The following is a 22,292-nucleotide window of genomic DNA, read 5'->3' on the forward strand; positions in this document are numbered from 1 at the left end:
CCCTCCAACTTTGTTCTTCTTTCTCAAGATTGCTGTGGCTATTCGGGGTCTTTTTTAAATTCCAGATGAATTTTTGGAGATTTTGTTCTAAATTTTTAAAATATGCCATTGGCATTTTAATGGGAGATTGCATTGAATCTGTAGATTGCTTTAGGTAGTATGTACATTTTAATGATGTTGATTCTGCCAATCCATGAACATGGTATGTTCTTCCATCTGTTTATGTCTTCCTCTATATCTTTTTTCAAAGTCCTGTAGTTTTCTGAGTAGAGGTCTTTTACCTCTTTAGTTAAGTTTATTCCTAGGTAGCTTAATTTTTTTGGAGCGATGGTAAACGGGATTGTTTTTATAATCTCTCTTTCTGAAAGTTCACTATTGGTGTATAGAAATGCCTCAGATTTCTTGGGGTTAATTTTGTATCCTGCTACATTGCCAAATTCATGTATTAAGTCTAGTAGCTTTTTGATGGAGTCTCTAGGGTTTTGTATATATAATATCATGAACTGACTGGATTTTATTGTCTTCAGTCAAGCTGTATGAGTGCAGGCTTCATTAATGTCGAAATTTACTAACTTTTCTGAATTAGCCATGAACATTCCTGGCTCTGTTGAAATGTTAAGACGATGGGAGAGTTAAGATTGGCAACTTACTTTAAAGGGAAGTGTGACCTCAGAGAAGGAGAAGACGGGTTTCCAGGAGACAGGCTGCCCCCACGTACACTGTCTTACATTCCGTGGGTGGAGGGTACAGGGATGGACCTTGTATGGAGACCACAGACATACACTGTGGTCAGACAGGTGTACGTACATGTGAAGGTCTTTCCCAGTCATACTCACCAGCCCATGCATGTGATAAAGGCCATTTATACCCACAGGATTCAGGATCGACTTTGCTATAAAACTTGGATGATTGAAATTGCTTCAGGAATGGGGTGTTCTGGTTTAATTGAGTTATTTGGATTACCTCTTTAACTTGGGAGAAAACAAAATCACAACCTAGGATTTCCAGTGCAGTTGTTAAAGGTCTTTCTAAACCACAAGCTCACTTCCCTGTGTGCTGAGTGTGCCGTGCCAGACACAGGCCGGTCTTTGGTGATGTGGATGTCCTTATTGTACCTGAGTCATTATTCTACTCTCCAACTTGTTTCTTTCTTTTTTTAAAAAAATATTACTTATTGATTTCAGAGAGGAAGGGTGAGGGAGAGAGAGATAGAAACATCAATGATGAGAGAGAATCATTGATTGGCTGCCTCCTGCACACCCCACACTGGGGATTGGGCCTGCAACCTGGGCATGTGCTCTGACTGGGAATTGAACCGTGACCTCCTGGTTCATAGGTTGATGAGCCACCACTGAGCCACACCAGCTGGGCTTGTTTCTTTCTTCAAGGCCTACAAGTCAAGCTCTAAGTAGCATCTGCCTCTGGAAGTAACATGTATACTTGGCATTTTAAAACAGTATAAGATCATTCAATTGCTGATTATAATTTCCCATGTCCTCTTAGAAGCAGAGGCTAGAGAAAACAGCTTACTGATTCACTGAAATTGTTTTCTGGAATGATCCCTATTTGATGGCTGGAAAACCTGGTGTAGACAGAAGTTAAAGAGCTCCTTTACCAGGGCTCAGTGTTTGTCAACGCTCACTTCACAGGATCACATGACTCAACGTGAACTCCAATCTCTCAGGATTCATGAACGGAACTGTGGTTACAGCTGGTGGCACAGGCTTGGCTTTAGGAGATCTTTAGAGCAACCCAGAGGAAAACAGCAACGCAGGCCTGTCAGGAACCAATGACCCGGGAATGACCGAGCTCCGCTGTGGCACGGCTCAGGGAAGCACGCACTGCCTCCTCGTCCCATCGGAAACACACTGATTCCTTCTCCTCCTCCGTTCAGATACTGTGCTTGAGTGACATTTAAATAGATGTTTTCACTGGCATATGTCTGTAAGGGGAAAAAATCTCTTTTCCTCTTACTTCTCCCTCTGATTCACAGAATTTACGTGTTTTATTTCTTGTTCAGTGGGTCCTCTCTGAACTTTTAGAGATGGTTATCATTTGACTGCATGGGATATATAGCCTGTATTCATTTTCCAAACAAAGCTTTTAATCATGTAAATAGTTTCTAATAGTTTTATGGGAATCAGCACACATTAGACATTATAGAAATATTATTCAAACACCATACATTGAAGGGTTCTTTCATGGAACTCCTGGGAAGAAACACAGAAGGTGAGCAGCGATGACTAAGTCCACCCTGTGTTGGCAAGGGGTTCAAGCCTGGCACAGAAGTAAAGCATACAGGCATGCACCAGCCGGTGGGGTGGCTGCACCATGAGGCCTATGGAACAGTGGCCATAGTGAGAGGGAGAAAGGTCAATCGTAAGAACACGACCTTTGATTTTGGTGACGTTTTCAAATATACCCCAATGGACATCTCATATTTAGTGAGCTGGGCTTTTAACTCAAGGAATCACATAGCTTAACCTCTTGATTTCTCTGAGATGCAGCAAAAAGTTACCCTCCCTTCCCTTGAAACACAGCCCAATGTGAGAAGCTCTGGCTTCAGAGTGGCCCTCTTGCAAGCGTCTCCGGAATACCTTCTCTCTGCTTGTTAGAAACTTCTGTCCATCCTCTTCCCACTCTCTGAGATCCTTTGCTTGTGCTAAGGGCTCCGGGGCCCTACCCAAGGTTGTTCCTTTCTTATTCAACTCAACGGGAACGCTCTTGTTTTTTTTCACGGTAATGGTCGTTTATGAAACCTTGCGGGTGCTGTCAGGGCTTAGAGTGGTTTGATCTGTTTTGTGGTTAGAATATGATGCACAGATGACCCAACCAGCTTCCCTATGTCTGGAACTGGCCTGGAAAGAAGCCACGATGGGTATGCGGGCTCGTTGCTTAGCGCTCTGTCTGTGGCTCTCCTTGGGCCAGTATTGCTTCATTCCAGCTCATCTGGAAATTTAGCAAGGAAAGAAGGAACTTGGGTCCAAATTCCTTATGTGGAGAAAGGAATGAACCAGAAAAACACTTGCATATTGTAAGATCCTGGGCAGTCGAATGAGGGTTCTGATTTCTCACAAGGACACCCAGGGTCCCTCCTCAGTGCTAACAGCCTCCTGATGCTACTTCGGCAACGAAAGGACAGTCTGCTTTGGATCGGTTGGTGGTGGTGGTGGGGGGTGGTAACCATAAAAGATCTAGTTATAGTTTAATAATTGCTTATTTAAAGAAAATCTTGTAAACTCAGTGACAAAAATTGAGGGTTTATCTGAAAATACTTGGTGGATTTTAGTTACATTATCCTATCTCTAGTTTTGTGTGTCACTATGACCACAGTGTTTTCTTCATCAGTTGCCCTAAAATCCAGGTTTTACACACTTTATAGGTGGCTACTATGGATGACGTTGGGATTGTTTTGGTGATTATGTATAACAAGGAATTTTCAGGCAAGTTATAATTCCTGACCCAATAACCCCACATCATAATAGCCATTATGACCCAGAGCCCAGCATCACCTCATTGTTCTCCCCACCATAGCCATGACTCACAAAGGATTCAGCAATGCTGGTTAAAATAAACTCCACTTACGTGCACAACAGGAAGAGAGAATCAAAATTCTTATCTCAATGATGCATGCCCAACAATTTCCCTGAAAAACAAAATCCAGGGCAAGGTATTTTTGCCCATTATTTTTGTGATTTTGAGGTCTTGTAAAAAAGATCTTCATTCATTTGGTAGCTCTAGAACTGACCTACCCCTCACGTTGTGCTGAATGCCCACTGCTGTTTATTTCTGGACTAAGTGGGTGAGGGGACCCATGTAATTTTATGTTTTTTTCATTGGTGGCAGCTCAGTGGGAACCCTGAGAGAAGTCACCTAGGGCTCCAGGTTTCTCGTGGCCTCATTCATGCTGTTCTGAGCCAGGCAAAACCCCAGGGACTCCCATGAACCCTGAAGTCAGCGGTTCTCAACCTGTGGGTCGCGACCCCTTTGGTGGTCGAACGACCCTTTCACAGGAGTCACCTAAGACCATCCTGCATATCAGATATTTACATTACGATTCATAACAGTAGCAACATTACAGTTATGAAGTAGCAATCAAAATAATTTTATGGTTGGGTCACATCATGAGGAACTGTATTTAAAGGGCCAGAAGGTTGAGAACCACTGCCTTAAGTGATGGGCAGTGAGAATGCTGCTGTTTGACATGCATAACTCTGAATGACTGTGAGATGAATATCAAGCAACATCGTTTTTGCAAACGAGATAACAGTCCTGTCTCCTCTCTGCTTCATATCTCAAAATTACATGGTCTTTCTTGTTATCTTCAGAATTAACAAATATCTGTCCTAGCCGGTTTGGTTCAGTGGATAGAGCATCAGCCTGAGGACTGAATGGTCCCAGGTTCAATTCCCTGTCAGGGCACATGCCCAGGTTATGGGCTTGATCCCCAGTGTGGGGCATGCAGGAGGCAGCCAATCAATGATTCTCTCTCATCATTGATCTCTCTCTCTCTCTCTCTTCCTTCCTGTCTGAAATCAATAAAAATATATTTGAACAAAACCAATTAACAAAAATCCCATTCGTAAGCCTGGGCACACCTGTCCCAAAGACTTGCTCCTAAATGCTGCAGTTAGTGGTTTGCAGTGAGCATGACAAGTCGCTGCTCTAACCTCGGCTCTAACTCTTTGCGGTAGGGCTCACTCAGCCTTCTTCCCTCCGCGTTATTTATTCAGTGGAATGACCTCAACTCCACACCTGGACGGCGGCCACGTGCAATCCCTCTTGCTCACGGGGTGCGATGGTAGAGCTTCCTTGGGCTGAATCCATCATCAGCTGGTCTCTCCGCTCAGGAGGGATCTTCGATTTCAGCACCACTGGAGGCACTAACGTGGGACCATTTTTCTGTTGCCAGTTTACTGCTCTGAGCATGCTTTGTTCTTCTTGCCTCCTGTCAGCATCCAGCTGTCTCAGGATCTCAGTATTCCATGGCTGCCAAGTCAGAATCTCTGTGTGTCTTTCCTCTTGTTCCCCTCCAAGCAGTTACTTCTCAAAGATCCACGACCTCAAGTTTCATGCCAATGCCTGGCTCGCAGTTTTCTCTGTCCCTCTGCTGACCCACCCTCATTGCCAATACTCCGTAGATGCAGGTGCATCTGTCCTTTGGAAAGCGCCCCCCTGCCACCTTTCCCACTGAAACCCTCCTCTTCTCCGAGACTCCTTAACCTTCCACCACATCTGCAGGTGCTTCCTACCGACACCCGCCCTTATTAAGGTCCCTCTTCCTTAGGGTCCGGCCCTGTCTTGTTTAATGCTATGTTTCTTTTTTTCTACATTATTATTTTATTGATACTCTTTTTTTAAAAATCTATTTTATTGATTTTCCACAGAGAGGAAGGGAGAGGGATACAGAGTTAGAAACATTGATGAGAGAGAAACATTGACCAGCTGCCTCCTGCACACCTCCCACTGGAGATGTGCCCGCAACCAAGGTACATGCCCTTGACCGGAATCGAACCTGGGACCTTTCAGTCTGCAGGCCGACGCTTTATCCACTGAGCCAAACCAGTTTTGGCTTATTGATACTCTTATTTCCTTAAAGTCTAGTGCCTCTGAGGGCTGGTATCTGGACATTTTCTCTGTTTCCCCTTCTGTCTTCTTCTTCTTTTTTTTAAAAAATATATTTCATTGATTTTTTACAGAGAGGAAGGGAGAGTTAGGAACATGGATGAAAAAGAAACATCGATCAGCTGCCTCTTGCACACCCCCTACTGGGGATGTGCCAACAACCAAGGTACATGCCCTTGACCGGAATCGAACCTGGGACCCTTCAGTCCACAGGCTGATGCTCTAGCCACTGAGCCAAACCGGTCAGGGCATCCCTTCTGTCTTCTTTACATAGTAAATCCACTTAAAGATTTGTTGACTGACTGGTCCAAGGAGCCATAACAATATAGGGTGTAGCTATTAAAGGTCAAATTCTGGAAATATGCAGAGCGTCAAGAGATATGTTAAGTAAAAGTGAACAATTGCATAACCATGATTTTTCTTCACTTGACTGCACGAAGGTTTGCCACGATAAGCCCTCTATTTTATTTTTGTAATGTGGCTTTTCTCAAGAGTGCACCATTCTTATTGCACCGATTGAGTCTTTTATTTAAAGCATAATAGATGAGACTATTACATTGAAACAGGAATTTAAAACTTCTGGGTGGTTCTGGCACCCAGGTTTGAGGCGTAGAAATGACATAAAGGAGCTGGCAGCATTATGAACCACCACCATACTTCTTCTGGCTCTTTCTCTCACAGTTCTCTCATATTTCCTTCTGACATTTCTCTTCCCTAGATTGTAAGTTTGTCATTAAAGTTGGTCTCTCCCTTCTAACGAAAAGGTATAGATTTAAGTTTCCAAGGGTACCTGCTCGTCTTGAGAGAGGCAGGGGTTCTCAAAGACTACTTGCAAATGACATGGTCAACTTTCAGGAGGCACAGACTAACGCTAGATTAATTCAGCGTAAACTTAGAGCATGTACCTAACCTATAGATGTTTACGTGAAGCAAAACAAAAATGCAAATTGCTAGCCAACAGCAAGGACTGGATAGTGGGAGACAGCACCTAATTCTTCAGCATTCTTAGACTCGGTGTGGGAGTAGCTGTCAAGATCAGACATGGGATCCTGAGCATGGGGTGTGAAGTCACCTCTTCTTTGTAGTTAATGGTTCAGCTACCAGAAGTCAAACAATTCAATTGCATCTCTTTTGTAAGAATCAAATCCACCCACTCCAACGTCAAAAGATCCCAACGAATTATTTTTTAAAAATGCACCACTGAAGTATGATTCTAGGGCTCGACAATATACTACTTCCACCAGCGATCTTTTCAGCGTTGGCACAAATCGTCTGCTCTGCCCCACTCTATTCCTGACCCACATTAGTTGTATTTCTTTGATGCCAGACATTTATATTAAAGAAGTCAAATGGGCATGTCTAACATTGGGTATATATGCCAAAGACTCACGTGTATTCACCCTACCAGTTACCTTTCCTCCTGGACACAGAGCTAAACTACAATTTCCAGCTACCCTTGCAGTTAGGTATGACCACAGAACACGGGAAGAAGTGATACAATTACTTTCGGGCCTGGATCATCAAACAGCTGCTACATAATCATCTACTCCCCCTCTTTCCACATCTGGATGTCAACACTCAGGAGACTGTGGAAGCCAACTGTTAGAGATGATAAGCCTGGGTCCCTGATGGCATCATCCAGTTAGGTTTGCAGGAAGGAGAAATAATCTTCCATTCGCTTACCTGATGAGATATGGGGATCTTTCAGTTGCGGCAGCTATCTAATTAATACAGTTCACGTAGCCTCATTGAGGACTAAACCTAATGACACATTGTAACAAGTGCAGAATAGTATCTACAATCTATAAAGTGCCTGCTTTGTGCTGGGCATTGTACTAGGAATCTTACATGATCACATGCATCCTCGTAACATTTCTGGGGTAGACGTTAAGACTATTATTTTTTATCTTATAGACAAGCAAACCAAGAGCTCAAGGATGGTCAAAGTCACACAATTAGTGTAGTGGATTATATAATTGCCCCCAGTTATTCACTTCCCTCTCTGCAAGAAGATTACATGTCTCTCTCTACCTGTTGCTCTATGACATGCAGCACCTCAGTGTGGGAGAAATGCACAACTCCATTTCACTGACCATTGGCATTGGTGTGACATGTGTCTTGTCTTTGGTCAACGGAATGGGAGTGGATAACTTGTGCCATGTCTGAGCAGGACTTGCAAGAGCCATTGCTTAATTTGGCATTCTCCTTTCCCTCTGATGCTGCAAGGCAATGTCCCTGATCAGACTGGGCACAAGGGGGCAGCGCCAACACTGACCAGCAAAGGCATGTGGCGTGAAGGAGAAATAACCCTTTGTTTTGTAAGCCACTGTGATGTCGGAATGGCTGTCGCCACCCTTAACCTAGTAAATGCTGATGGCTACACCCAGAGCTCGGTGCTAATGCGTTTGTATAGACAACAGAGCCTGGGCTCTTATCACCAGGCCGCATCTCCCGAGCTCACGTTCCACGTGTACAAATTCCTGTTAGATGATATGCGAAACATATAAAACATCGTTTAAAAAAATCAATTCTCATTCTGGGTAGGAAAAAAGTGGACGCTTGTAAGTTTACAGAGGAAACTGCTACAGCACCAGGATTCAAACTGAATTTATAGATCTGTCTCTCACATTGCACAGACCATGCTCTGAGTTAGTCCCACAAAACAATTGTTGGCGAGGGCGTGGGTCTTTTTATCCATAGATTCACTCGCTGGCTCATTTTGCAAAGTTTTCATAGCAGAAACCACATCCCTTTGACTGGGAGTATGACCGGTGAATACTAGTCAAAATCTAATCACTAAAAGAACTACCAGCACGATATAGATGTACTGTAGGTCCCCGGGCCTAAGCACAGCCGTGGAGAGGAAATATGAAATGTGAGACTGAGCAAGGCTACAGGTTAGGGGATATGAACATTCTTTTTAGGATGACATGGTCCTTCTTTATTTGAGGAAAATAACTTTGTGTTATTAACTAGAGGTAGTCAAATGATACCGATATGTGGAGCGTATAGTGTTTTCTCAGACGAGGGGCAGAATACCAGTAGAGCATGGACTGCAATTATGACGACAACTTCTTTCCACAGGACCCTAATTCTTTCTAGAACTAATTATTTAAAATACATTTAAAACATATTTTTATCCCAAATGGCTTCATTTTATTTCTCTATCCCCCGAAACACTTGAACTACAACTAAAAATAAAGCTGTAATTCAACAAAAGTGTCTCGGTGATTTTTTAACTTAACTACCAATTCCCCTTTGATTGATATTAATGAATAAAATTTAATAATTTTGTAAAAATCCAGATGAACCACTTCTCTTTGGGACCTAAATAACATTATTGAAAATAAAGGAAAGAAATAGTAAGTGCCACCTTAACAAGCTAGAAATCCAAATTTGTTCAATTTAAACATCTCAATGTCACCAGCCTTCAAGTTCTGATACAATGGATTAAAAGAAAAAAGGCCTGCTTTGAAAAATATCCTCAATTTAAATTGGGTAAAAATAAATACCTGCTTTCCCCTAATGTCCGCCCTCCCCTTAGCCTGCCTCTTGCTGGCACATCTCCTTTATTAATCCACATGTAACGTACAGATCATCTGATGAAGGAAAAATTAGTGAAAAGAAGAAGTACTTCGTCCTGCCCACCTGCTCATGTTGGTTGAGAAGATTTATCCTGTTTTCATGAAGCTTCACATGATCAACATTCTACTCTTGAGGAAAGTAATACTTTCTACTTGTGAAAACCAGTGAATGGGGTTAAGCTACCGTAAGGCTACATTTACTCATTTTTAATCTCCAATGATTTTTTTCCTATTGATTATTAAACAGCTATTTTCATGTCCTACTTTCTTTTTATCCTGAAAAGCAGAGATAGTTTGTGAGAAGACAGAGAGGAACATGAGAGCAAATTCAAGCATTTGTGTATATTCACAGAAACAGCCGATGCAGTAAATAAAGACCTGGGCCATACAAGAGGGTATGTTATGTACTGGTGTTTATGAAATACCAGGGTGCAGTATTACATTTCTAAAAAAAAAATGACAAAATGGCTCTGAGCGCACAGGGATACATTTTAAGTTGCTCTCCGTAACAGATCTGACTGGAATGGGCAGACAATGATTTTGGAGTGTGTATTGACTGTCATAAGGACATAACGACACTTTGCTCAGCAATGAACCGCCGAGGAAGAAAGCAGTCGTAGTTTGGTAAATTAGCACTGAACACATGGGCCTGCGCTCTACCAGAACGAAGGGTTATTGGTCGAGCAATGTCGTACCCTAGATCATTTACAGTCTCGTCTTTATTTTTTAATTCGCCAGAGAAACAGAACTTTAGAACTCACCCATACATTGCTTTGTTTAATAACCCATATCCTCGATGGCTTTATCTTCCTAAGTGATCTCTACTTCCCTGCTGCTGACAGTATCAGACGGAACAACGCCAGGGCACAGCTGCTCTAAGTCATAACACTCCGCAGCGCTTCTCTCGAGCAGCACTTTTCATACATTAAACCAGAGATAAACTTGCCTGTACCCATCAGACACTAAATGGAAGAAGCAGTGTGACAGCTCCTCCTTCGCCCAGGTTTGCAGTAGATTGCTAGCTTGCTTCTGCCTTTACTAGCCACCATGAAAAAAAAGACCCTCCCTCCCCTGCAAAGGGCTAGAAGGTATAAACACACTGCTTTAACCAGGTCCCCAGTGCTCTGCGTACATCGTCGTTGGGAAGCAACGGCATGACCAGCAAGAAAAACCAGGATCTGTCTTGTTTACCTTCAAAAGCAACCAGCCAGAACCAGCTCAAGACCACACCGCATAAGGGCATCCTCAAAAGAGAAAAGCAGCCAGCATATTCTGGAGGCTTCACAGCACTTCCAACCAGCTGCCAGACCTTGCCTGGGCTCTGCACTTCAAACCGTGCCCGTGCCCGTGACACCTCAATGCCACTTGCAACAACTTCCTACTTGAAATGCAGCTGTCACCTTCCCTACCAATTTCCTCGTCAGCATCACTTTGCGGGGTGGGAGGACCAGGCCCTACTACCAAAGACGTGGAGGGCAGGGCAGAGACCAGCCTTGCCCAAGGTGAGGGCAGCATGCGAGAGGGACTTACCTGTGCCCCTGGAGGAGGTGGAAATGGACCCCGGGTGATAATAACCTGCCCCCTCTTGCAGTTTCTTCCTTGTTTCTATTAAGAAAAGGGAGTCCTGCCCTCTGTTTCCTAGGCCCGCAACCTCATACACTTAGCCACGCTGCTCACACACTGGCTTGAAGACAGTCACCTGGTCGCATCTCACTAACACACCTTCCGTTTCCTGGGGCTCATCAGCACTGCCTGGGAGTCCGCCAGGTCCCGACTAAGAGTGAACTATGTCTCCACTCTCCTGAGGGGGTCTCAGGACCCCTAGACAGGACATGGTTGGCGTCTCACAGACCAGGATGTTCCCACAAGCGCCTTTCTACTATCTGCACCCCTGCGCACCTCCCATCCCCCAGAATTCGGAGAGCCAGGGAGTGAAGGATGAATGGATGCTTTTGAAGCCAAAGGTTGAACCGAGGAAACTGTCCTCAGGGACTGATCTTTGGTGTGTGCGTGTGTGAGCATGTGCATGCGTGCATGCGTGTATGTGTGCATGTGTGTGCGCTCGAGCGTGTGTGTGCGTGTGTCCCTTTTCTCCCTTAAGGACCGGATCTTTCTCATTCTCAGCTCATCTCGGATCTCTGGCTGAATCAGGCTCTGGGTTTTGAATAGCTACTCGGATGCACCGCCATGCGTGAAATGGATGATTTGCAGCCTCTCTGTCCCACGCAATCCCGTGGAGGATCAGCTCTTCTGATTCTGCCCAGCAAGGGAGTCAGTCAGTCCTTTGGAGAAAGTGACTGCGCTCCGGTTAAGGAGCTAACATTTCCCTGGCTGGGGCTGCAGCCCGAGAGGTGGGAACGGGCGCTGTGCTCTGGCCTTGGTGCTGAAACCGGAACCGGGGCCCTGACCATCTCAGCCTCCGGGCCACGTTGGGAGGTTCGCTGGGCACCGGCTGGGTTCCGGGTGCCCCCTCGAGGGTCGCCGGCAAGGAAGCTAGGAAGAGCCGGTGCCCTAGGACCCTCCGCTGGGCACGCGGCTGGTTGACTTCTTTGCCTGGAGCTGGGAAAGTTTTGTCCAATCTTTTTTTTTTTTTTTTTTTTTTTTTTGGTAACTGGAGCTGCCTTCTCCCCTCCCACCTGAGTCGCCATGGAGACTCGAGCTCTCTCTCCAGGCAAAATGGGCGAAGCTTAGTTAGCTCAGCCTGGACTGTAGCAAGCCCCCCTCTCCTCTCAGCAGCTCCTGGGCACCCGGTGCTCCGGATTTCAGCAGGGGACAGGCAGGCGGGTAAGGGTGCTGGCAGGGACGTGGCTGGCATCGCACCCTGTTTTGTGGGGGCTCCCTCGGACCGCCTGACTTTGGATAAAAACAGGCAGGAGACACTCTAAACATACAATAAATCTCCAGCTCCCCAACACGAGGTTCTCCCCACCCCTTCCTTTTATAGGAGTGGAGGCGGGATTCTTTGGAAAATTCTGGTATTCTGGTTCTCCATGAACCTCACCCCGTTTCTGTGTGGCTGTTCCTATTAAAATACGCCTCCTCCCCGAGTCTCTCCATATTGAGCCTGACACAGAGATGTACCTGTGGATCGCCCCCAGGTTTCTTGGGGTTTGGGAATCCTAATGCCATGTCTGTCCAAACGAACCCAACCTCAAGTCTCCGTGCAAATAAAACATACCCAGGAGAGAGCAAGGCAGCGGACTCACCCAGCTCCCTAATGCCATGGCATCTCATTTGATCTGCAGGCGCAAAAAAAAAACAGGCGCCCCCCCCCCCCCGCCCCAATAATTCACTGACTTTTAGAGAGAGCTTGTAGCCAGCATATCACACCTCTGGTTATGCTGATGGGAAACAGTTGGGAGTTATTGTTTCCATTCTCTGCCCGTTTCTCCCCAACCCCTCACTTTTCCTTTTCCTCCTCCTCATTCTCTCTCTCTCTCTCTCTCTCTCTCTCTCTCTCTCTCTTCTCTCTCCATCTCTCTCTCTGTCTCTGTCTCTCTCAGCTTTCCACAAAGACAATGGGCTTTCCCCAAGGGTACATGCCGGCGCCCCTCGGTCTTGGCCCCGGCTGTGCGAGGCTGTGAAATGCCCGCAGTAACGGACTGGGTCTCTCCGTGCCCGGGCATGCAGACCCTTTCTCTCCACCCGCCCCTTCCGGGAGTTTTCAGTTGCTCATGAAAACCGTGTGAAGCAGATTTCCCTTCTGTTAGTTATGTAACGGCTTCTCCCTTCCCCTGACTTGGGCATCTTGTTTCTACTCCTCGCGCGGAGGTGCCTGCAGTGGCAGCGGCGCCTGGGGAGGGGGAGAGGGGACCCGGGGCACGGAGCGTCCTGCCCACATGGATGCCAGCGCCTCGCCTTCGAGCAAGTCCACGCGCCGCTTACCTGGTTGCAGACAGGGTGGCTTCACTCAATCATGGTCTCCTCTCTCGGAACGGAGCGAGAGTCAGTCATTGCACGATGGATGGATAGATGGCGAGGGGAGGAAATAAAAAGAGCAGGAAAAAAATCTGGAATCAGATGGTCAAAGGTCACAGCAGCCCCCGGAGGCTGTCAAGAGACTCCATCCTCCTCGCGGTGCATCCGGCTCTGGGTCTGGCTTCCCGGGAGGAAACGTGGGGGTGGGGGGAGGACCTTTGGGTTTAGCCACTCGGTCCCCACCTTTACCCCCATGTCACTAAGTCAGTCATTTCCAGAGAAGAGCCTGGAGAGCAGGAAAGAGCCGAAGCTCGGGGATCAGCTTTTATCGCTGGTCGGAGGGGCTCCTTCTGTAAGGTTTTGTGACACCAGGAAAAAGAGGGTCCCGTCGCCGGTTCCCTCTCCGCTGGAATGGAGTCAGCCCCAGGAACCGGAGCTGGAGCGCGCGCTGTCCGCGTGGCCAGAACGAATAATCCAGATTGCCTTAAAAATTGACTGTGTCCAGCTGTGGACAAGGCCTACTACTCCCTCTAATTAAATATTGACTTCAGCGAGAAAGGGAGACGGAGAGAGAGGTGGAAACATCAATGATGAGAGAGAATTGTTGGGAATCGAACTGCGACCTCCTGGTTCATAGGTCGATGCTCAACCGCCGAGTGACACCCGCTGGGCTGGCGTGGGTTTCCAGGAAGCACCTCCCTGAGCTCCCTTCTGCACCCCCCTTTTTCTTAGGGTCTCCACAAACAATACCCCCACATTTCCGAAGCCCCTCCACAGCTGGCTTCTCCTCTGCCAGTGCACTGTGTTAGGCCGTCTTTCCCCGGAGGATACACGGGTTGCCGATTCCAGGGTCTGAGCAGGAGTGCCGTTGGCCCGTAGTGTTGCCATGGCCCTTTCAACGACTGGCTGTTCCCGTGCCACTTTGGAAGGGGCTTTCTCTCCACAAGACACAGAATCTGCCTCTCCAAGAAGGCGGCCCCATTCCATAGGGAGGGCTGGTGGGGACCTCTTATTTCCGAGATGATTTTATCCGACATCCATGCATCCCACACAACCCCCAGCCCCTCCAGAGAGCTGCCTGCCCTAGAAGGACGGCTTTGGTATGGAGAGGTGTCTCCCTCAATCATCATCGTCAGTTGTGTACAGATCAGCCGCACACACAGCCTGGCGCTTGTATTGTGGTTGTGCTCCCACTTGCTTCTAGTCTGACTCACACAGCACAGGCGCGGGAGAGGGCAGTGTGTGCGATCTGCGACTACTATGCTCTGTGGCGCTCGCTGGAGCTAGTGATTGTGTCGGAGATAAAGAGGAACCAAGAACAACTACGCTCCACGTGACTGTGGGATCCCAGGGTAAGGATGCAGGGGGCAGGATTTGGGGGAGGGGGGGGGCACAGCCCCTTGAGCATTAAAGGAGCCACGCACACCGGCTGCTTGTCTAAAGAGCATCCTGTTTGCTCTGTGAAGCTGCTAAACTTTTCCACTGAAGGTGAGTGCCGGAGACCAATTCTAGCATGCCATAATTTCAAGGGTTTCATCAAAAGGTTGATGAGACTTGGGGACTCCACAGGGTTGAGTCACACATGGAGTCACCTGTTGGGAATGGCTGAAGGCACTTCCCCAAACCTGAATAGGAAACTGACTGTGGCTGCCAGACAGTTAAAGGGCATCTTAATCACATGCTATTGCCTCCTACTGGCCAAACACCTGAACAGCCGTAGGCTATTCCCCAAACTGACAATGCTTCTGTGCCCTTTGGAACCTTACCCTTTGAAGTGTATTATCTCCACCTTGCTTAGGACAAATTGTGTTAATAAAAGCAAGGGTCCTAGGCAAGGAGGGAGTCTTCAGTTCCTTTAGCTGAAGGTCCTCGGACTCCCAATGCCTTTCAAAATTTTATCTCGTCTCTGGACTCTTTATTAGTCTCTGGATTCCTATGTCGTCTATGCACAGCCTTTTCCAGATTCCTGAGCCCTCCTTGGTGCTGGGACAAGAACCCCGGCAGATGAGTAAACATTTGATTACATAGGTTCCTGCCTGCAGAAGGACTTCACAGAGTTTCTTTCTTACAACACATCAGACTAAGTAAGTAAGCGGAGAGCATAACAACGCACGTGTCTCCTGTGAACACTTCGAAAAGCCCCCTAACTGGAAGCAGCTGCCAGGGTTGTGGCTGCAGCTCTTCCGGGCTCTGTGGGAGGGTGTGTTAGAGGAGATGGATCACGTCAACACGGCAGAGACAAGAGCAACCGGCTTAACTGAATCTATCTATTCCCCACGGAGCGCAGACAGTGATGGGCATGGCTGGAACCAGGAGTCGCCAGACCTCTGAGAGCCAGGCCAGCCGGGCAAACATATTCAGTTCCCTTAGCTCCCTAGAGCCCGGCCTCTCAGCTCACTGTGCTCAGCACATCTGGCATCTCCCTTATGTATCTGTTCATGACTTCAGGTAAAGGCCAGGCGCGGGGGTGGGGGCTCCTGAGCCTCTAGTCCTCCCGTCTCTGGGTCGGTTAGTGCTCCAAAGCTGATACAGACGGTGGCTTTTAGGATTGATTGATCCTCTTATAGATGAAGCTGGATTCCCCCTCGCACATCAAACTGTAATGGAGGCTTATTAGTAGCACAATTGACAAACCGAATTACCTCAACTGGGTATCATTTGTTGTGGGTCATCTCATTTTTCTCCATCATTGATTGTGGCAATTTACAATCCAATCTACCTCCTCTGCCCACGCGTAGCTCTGGCCGGGCTGTGGGCAGGCCCACACCAGAACTAAGGTGGGTGCCGTCTCTGGTCTCTGTCTTGTCTTTACTTCTGTTTACTTATTTTACAGTTAAGACCGTAGGCTGCTGTGGAGACCCAGCTCCTCTGCCATTTCACTGCCTCCACCCACCTCTCCCCACCAAAAATCAAAACCAAAAAACCCAGCACAGAAAACAACATCTTTAAAATGCTGAGATGGATGTATAATTTTTAAATATTTTAACGATAAAAGGACATCTTTAAGAATATAAAAAAAGAGCCCAGCTGGTGTTGCTCAGTGGTTGAGCATCAACCTATGAACCAGGAGGTCACGGTTTGATTCCAAGTCAGGGCACATGCCCAGGTTTCAGGCTTGATCCCCAGTGTGGGGCGTGCAGTAGGCAGCCAATCAATGATTCTCTCTCATCATTGATGTTTCTATCCCTCTCTCCTCTCCCTTCCTGTCTCTGAAATCAATAATAAAAAAAGAGCATCAAGAAAGAGAAATATAAAAATTATTCTATTCCACGGTTCCATGTCCCACGGGATTGATGGGTCTCATCCGTGTTTCATGTTTAGGGACTATCTATAAAAAGCTATTGTATTTCCTCTTTGGATTTTGATTACAAATTTGGAGAAACCCTCTTAATAAATATCTCCAGATGTAAACAAGTGAATACTGTTGCTAAGAAAGGTTCTTAGCACACTGGGCATTTTAGTGCCGATCTTTCGCATTGTTATTCTCCAGTTTCCTTTTTTTGATATAGTTTTAGCTCCTATACATTTTCCTTCCTTTGGAATTCCGCTCACTGGTCCTACTAATCTTAAATTATATGCTAATTAACATTTCGAAATGATACATTTTTATTTGTGGCCCATGACTTGGTAAATGAGTGCAATCTGAAGCCTCATTTGACAATTTGGTCTCAGAGAATGTTTTGTTTGATCATTGTTCAGTAGGCATCACCCGGTTGAATCAGCGCGACCCCTAAGGAATCCTTTAAAATGCAATTAAAAAATCATAATCGTTCCAAATGCAATTTTTCAAAAGATCGCACAGAAGGTGATGATTGCAAACAATCGTGTGAATTACTCTTCCTGTGCCTCTTACTGGAAACGATGTTCGTTAACATGGAGTCTGCACAACAGAAACAGAAGACCAGCATGAAGGCGTTGCCCTTGGAAGACACTCTCTCTGCAGCTCATCATTCGCTAAGATGCCCAGATCCTCTGTTTTTCCCTGGCATCCTTAGCAGAGGCTTTGAATTGGAGAGACTGAGATAAAGTTTCTCCTGTGGCTGCTGCCACCGTCCGTGCGCCCTGTCCTACCGTCACCTGCACACCAAGCAGTCGCCAATGGACTGGACCTTGTTCGCTTTCAGGCGAGGTGGAGCTCCAGCCCAGCATTGCCAGGCTTCCCAGGCTCCCCTTGGGGTCTTACCAGCCTTCTTTCCTAGAGTCGCAGTGCAGAGTCCAGTCCTAACTTCCAGGTCAGCCTTGGTGGTCCTAGCAAGATTCTGATACTTCAGCCGTCTCAGCCCCCAGGATCCATGCCAGGTGGTGAGGTTAGCCAGGGGTCCCCTGCTTTATCATTTTATCTGTAACGTGGTGTTGCAGGGTTCATAGCAAAGTAGACATGGATATGGGGTTCACTGTGCTGGAGGTGCTTGGGGGACATTTCTAAAGGATGTTATGTCCATGAGACCCACCTTTATGGAAGGGGAGGAAAGAGAAGTGTGAGTGGGTAGAGGGGGGCGCAGGACTGACACCAATCTTGGCCGATCCCATGGGGAGCTCTGGAGCTAAGAGGAACCATTAGAGTTCTGTACTAAGTCAAAATAGCCTGCATTTGATGGCTAAAGGATGTCTACTTAGTCTTCCAGCAGCTAGGCCACGTCCTTTCCTGAAGAGGGCTCTTGGGGACCCACATCCCTGTCTACTGCAAATGGGGGTGATAACATTCTCTGTGCATAGGGTTCCTGTCGCCACAGCTGTGACATAGTTCATGTGCAAAGCAGAGCACAAGTTCTGATAGAGAATACTGCTTCATAGATGCCAGCTACTTTTTAATGGACTAGAGACCTGATGCACAAATTCGTGCACAGGTGAGGTCTGGCCACCCTGCCCCAATTGGGGCCGATCAGGCCAGGCCAGCCTGGGGGGGAGGGGCTGCTGGTGGTTGGCGGGCTGGCCCCACCCACTGGTCAAACTCCCAGTCAAACTCCTGGTCAAGGGGACAATTTGCATATTAGCCTTTTATTCTATAGGATTATATAGGATGACCCTTGTGATTCTTATGAATAAGCAAACCCAGGACTGTGTGTTTTCAAGTAGCTCCATATATATTTTCTTAAATATATTTTATTGAATTTTTACAGAGAGGAAGGGAGAGGGACAGAGAGCCAGAAACATCGATGAGAGAGAAACATCAACCAGCCGCCTCTGGACACTCCCCACTGGGGATGTGCCCCCAACCAAGTTACATGCCCTTGGTCAGAATCGAACCTGGGACCCCTGAGTCTGCAGGCCGACGCTCCATCCACTGAGCCAAACCGGTCAGGGCAAGCTCCATATTTTTATCAACCCAGTTCAAGTTCCTCTTAAAGTACTAATAACATAAGAAAATGCGTTTTCTTGTTTCTGATTGGTCAACAAGCCCCATCCCTGAATCAGTCACTGTGGCTGAGAGGATGCTATGCTAGACATGGTCTGTTGGTACCCAGCATCTATTTCCACCCATGTCTGGTACTCTGACTCAGGAACAGGGACATCAGGAACCCAAGGTTCTACATCAACTGTTTCTCCTTCAGGCTGACAGGAAAGGGGCTGAGAGGACCGTGAGTGCTCAGTAAGTATTATTAACCCTCTAATTGCAACACAAAAAAGTTTGGTTTCTCTCTTTCTTTTCAGTGAATATCTATTCGTCTGACCAGGTCAAAGCCCTTGACCCCAACTCTTACATGTTTAGCTTATTTCTTACCTTTGCCTCCTCCCGCCATGAGTCATTTTTCCTCTCCTTGAAACTATGTTCTTGACTTGGACCCCCATTGGCTCGCTCCTTGTCCTATTTCCTATCTTCTCAGTCTGTCCCATCATGCATCAGACAGATTATTTATCATCCTACAAATATGAAAGGCACAAACTTATTTCCCACAGAGTTATATGATGCTTTTCAAATGAATATAATTCAGGAGAGAAAAATGATACAAGATAATAAAATAATATCAAGATGGATTCCCCCCCCCAAATATTTAATGGGGGTAACAAGACAATACTATAGCCTTTAGAAATTTAAGCAATCTTGAGCAAACTACTTCACTTTTTAAGCCATCTAAAATAGGTATGTGTTGATGACAAGAAGAGTGGTTTCAATGACCAGCGAAGTCTTGACCATTTGCTTGGGCTGATTTCTCATGCTTTCCAGACCTGACAGGACCCGCCATATGTATATACATGCTACACTGTTCCACCAATAGTCAGCCTCAGTGAATCCCAGCATGCCCAGTGAGCCCAGGGAAAACCAGCAGAATCCATCCATTTGGATGATTCCACATCCAGTTAATGAAAAATGGTTTGAGTTGCATGGCTACTCGGTGACCCATGGTGGGAGTCCGTCTTTGCTGGAACCCCAAATCAAGCAGGGAGTTGCTTTTCAGATGGAAAATTGCTGTGAGCAGAAGAGGGCCTGCCTTCCCATCTCAAGCCTAGGAGTCTGTTCTGTGATTCTCCTACAGGAACTGTCCAAGCTCCATGCACTTCCTTGTTCGATGTCTGTGGCCACACCACAGAGCTCTTCCTCAAAGACCTGACCTCCATCTCCTCCACCCTGGGGCTCTGGGTCTAGAGCTGACTCAGTCTGGGAACTGGACAAGGGGCTGTGAACGCCATGAAGGGAGGTTGAGTTAGGATTAGATCCAGTCTCCAGGTCAGAGTGTTTCTGATTTTATAGGCAGGACAATACCATCAAGAGGAAGCATTTATTTGATTCCCAGGGATGCCATCACCAGTCAGATCCCTGCAAGTCAAAACATCAATCATCACTCCATTCCTGAAGCTTATAATAGAATGGAAGTTTAGGTTCTGGCTTTCAAGGCATTGTTATTTTGATGTAGGTGTGTATGATTTATTTGTTTTATTTTGGCTTCTTTATTATTAGTGAATTCTGGGAACCCTAGATAACCTAATTATTTCAGTAGGAACAGAAGGAATCGTGGACAAATCAATTCTTAATTATGAAATGACTCACTCAGTAGACAAAGAGAGTTACAAATACCAGGAGACACTATGTAATGAATTCTATTAGAGCAATATTGGCAATGTTGAATGTTTGGGAACATTGAATTCATGCAGCTACAAAAGCAGCTAGACCTTTCCTCATAATATAGCAGCCTTCAGAAATGTGCATTGTTATTTGTTTGTTTATATATTTGTCAGCCCTTACACTTGAGAACGGAGAGCACTAGGGTACATCGCCTGGTTCTTTTATGTGACCCCACTGCTTAACTTAGAGCAGGATGAACCCCAAAGGGTATTCAAACTAGAACTATTAACACATAAATTCAGACAAATGAGAATTCCTTACTAAAAGAAAATAATTTTGGAGCATGTTGAACTGAGGGAAAGCAAAAAGGAAAGAGGAGCTCCACTCTTGTAGGTAACTGTTCTGAGCCAAGTGGGATGTGAAATAAATTGGAGGGAGTGACGTGCCCAGTGGACTTGGGCTCACATCAATAAATGACGGGCTCATCCCTGAGTTGCAAGAGCCCAGAGACTAGGACGAGGTCACAGGTGTGACTTGCTGCAATGGCACCACAGTCAAAGACTCAGGCTCCAGATTGTCACTGTCATGGCGCCACCGATCCTGACTGTTCAACTCCCCCAGGAAGCATGAAATGATCTCTCCACACTCGGATTTCTCTTCTGATTGATGACTTTTCCCTTCACGGCCAGGCTGCATGTTATGATTTGAAACAGTGCAAGCCATCAACACTGGGTTGCCAGACATGGGGTATTTCCTTGAAATGAAACAAGTCATACACTGTTCCTTTACCTATAATAATAAATTCTGTCAGAACGGCAAAGGGTTAGAATTATTAATTGATCTACTAAAGTATTCATAGGGTTTTAGGATGAAAATATATACTTGAAGGATGTGCTTTTAAGCAGTTCTGATTTCTAGGTAATTATAAAAAGCAACACAGTTAAAACACACACACACACACACACACACACACACACACACACACACAAGAAAATCTCCAAGCAATTGACTGCAATTCATCAGCAATCTTAGTTGTTGTTATAATATTATATTTTTAACTTGAATAATAGGCCACACTGTTTCATTCCCTTTAATTATGACTATGGAGAACCAAAGTTCTTGGAAAAGAACTTAATCAGCCATTATTAGGAAGGTCCTTTTAAAGGGTCTCTTGTCACTAAGGAAACAGGTGTTTACCATGGATGGGGAGCCATTTTCCTCAGCGAAACCCATCTGGAAATCAACCTAGTGACCTCAGATAAGGGGATTTTTCAAACTGCAAGAGGGTTTCCTCCTGATTGTGTAATACACATGACTACAATACCACGGCGTCACTGTGTAAGCCAATATACGTGCTCAAAGTTTCTATATTCTACTTGGAGTAAGTTAATATAAATTTGGAAAAGATGTGATATGTTAAAGATGAATATTTTAATCAGGAGATTGACAACTGAAAATAAAAAAGGCAAAGATATATAACTAAGATGTCACTGGAAAATTGTATACTAAGAAATATTTGTTTAACACAAAAGAAAGTAGTAAAAGAAGAACAGGGCAATAAAGAAAAAAGAAACAAAAACTATTGGCATAGTGGCCGAACTGAATTTAACTATACAATAATCATCCTATCTAATGAGGATGGAATATGCAAATTGACTGTCACTTTGTGACAAAAGATGGTGGCATCCATAGCCACAAGATGGTGGCACCCAGTCCCCTCAGCACCACCAGAGTCCCCTAGTCCTTTAAACCCTCACCACAAGGGCAAGGGGCAAGCAGGTCCCTGTGGTGAGCACACAGCTGGGCCCAGCTTGCCCCTTGCCACGGCACTGAGGGGCAAGCAGGCCCCTGCAGAGAGCAGACACCAGGGCCTGTGGTGGCGTCAAGCAGCAGGTTCGCGGAGAGCAGAGAACCATGGGGAGTGGGCCTAAGCCGTCAGTAGGATATCCCCTGAGGGCTCCCAGATTGGAGATGGTGCAGGTCGGGCTGAGGGACTACCCCCCCACACACACACAAATTTCATGCACTGGGCCTCTAGTTAAATATGAATGCACAAAACATTGTGATCAAAAGGTAGATATTTTCAAACGGAGTAAAAAAAATCAAGGTCCAACTATGTGCTGCCAATAAAAGATGCACTTTAAATTCAAAGGTACAAATTG

The 22,292-nt window shown here is 46.0% G+C and overlaps 1 protein-coding gene across 1 annotated transcript in view; it reads right to left on the minus strand.

Annotated features, from left to right (window-relative positions):
* Window positions 1-13,311, minus strand: part of KCNJ6 (potassium voltage-gated channel subfamily J member 6) — a 163,194-nt gene extending 149,883 nt beyond the window's left edge. The window contains exon 1 of the mRNA XM_006774137.1: window positions 13,095-13,311. The gene's annotated coding sequence lies outside the window, so the exon portion shown is untranslated. The remainder of the gene's footprint in view (window positions 1-13,094) is intronic.
* Between the last annotated feature and the right edge of the window lie 8,981 nt (window positions 13,312-22,292).

This window comes from Myotis davidii, unplaced genomic scaffold (genome assembly GCF_000327345.1).
Source record: "Myotis davidii unplaced genomic scaffold, ASM32734v1 scaffold227, whole genome shotgun sequence".
Lineage (NCBI taxonomy): Eukaryota > Metazoa > Chordata > Mammalia > Chiroptera > Vespertilionidae > Myotis > Myotis davidii.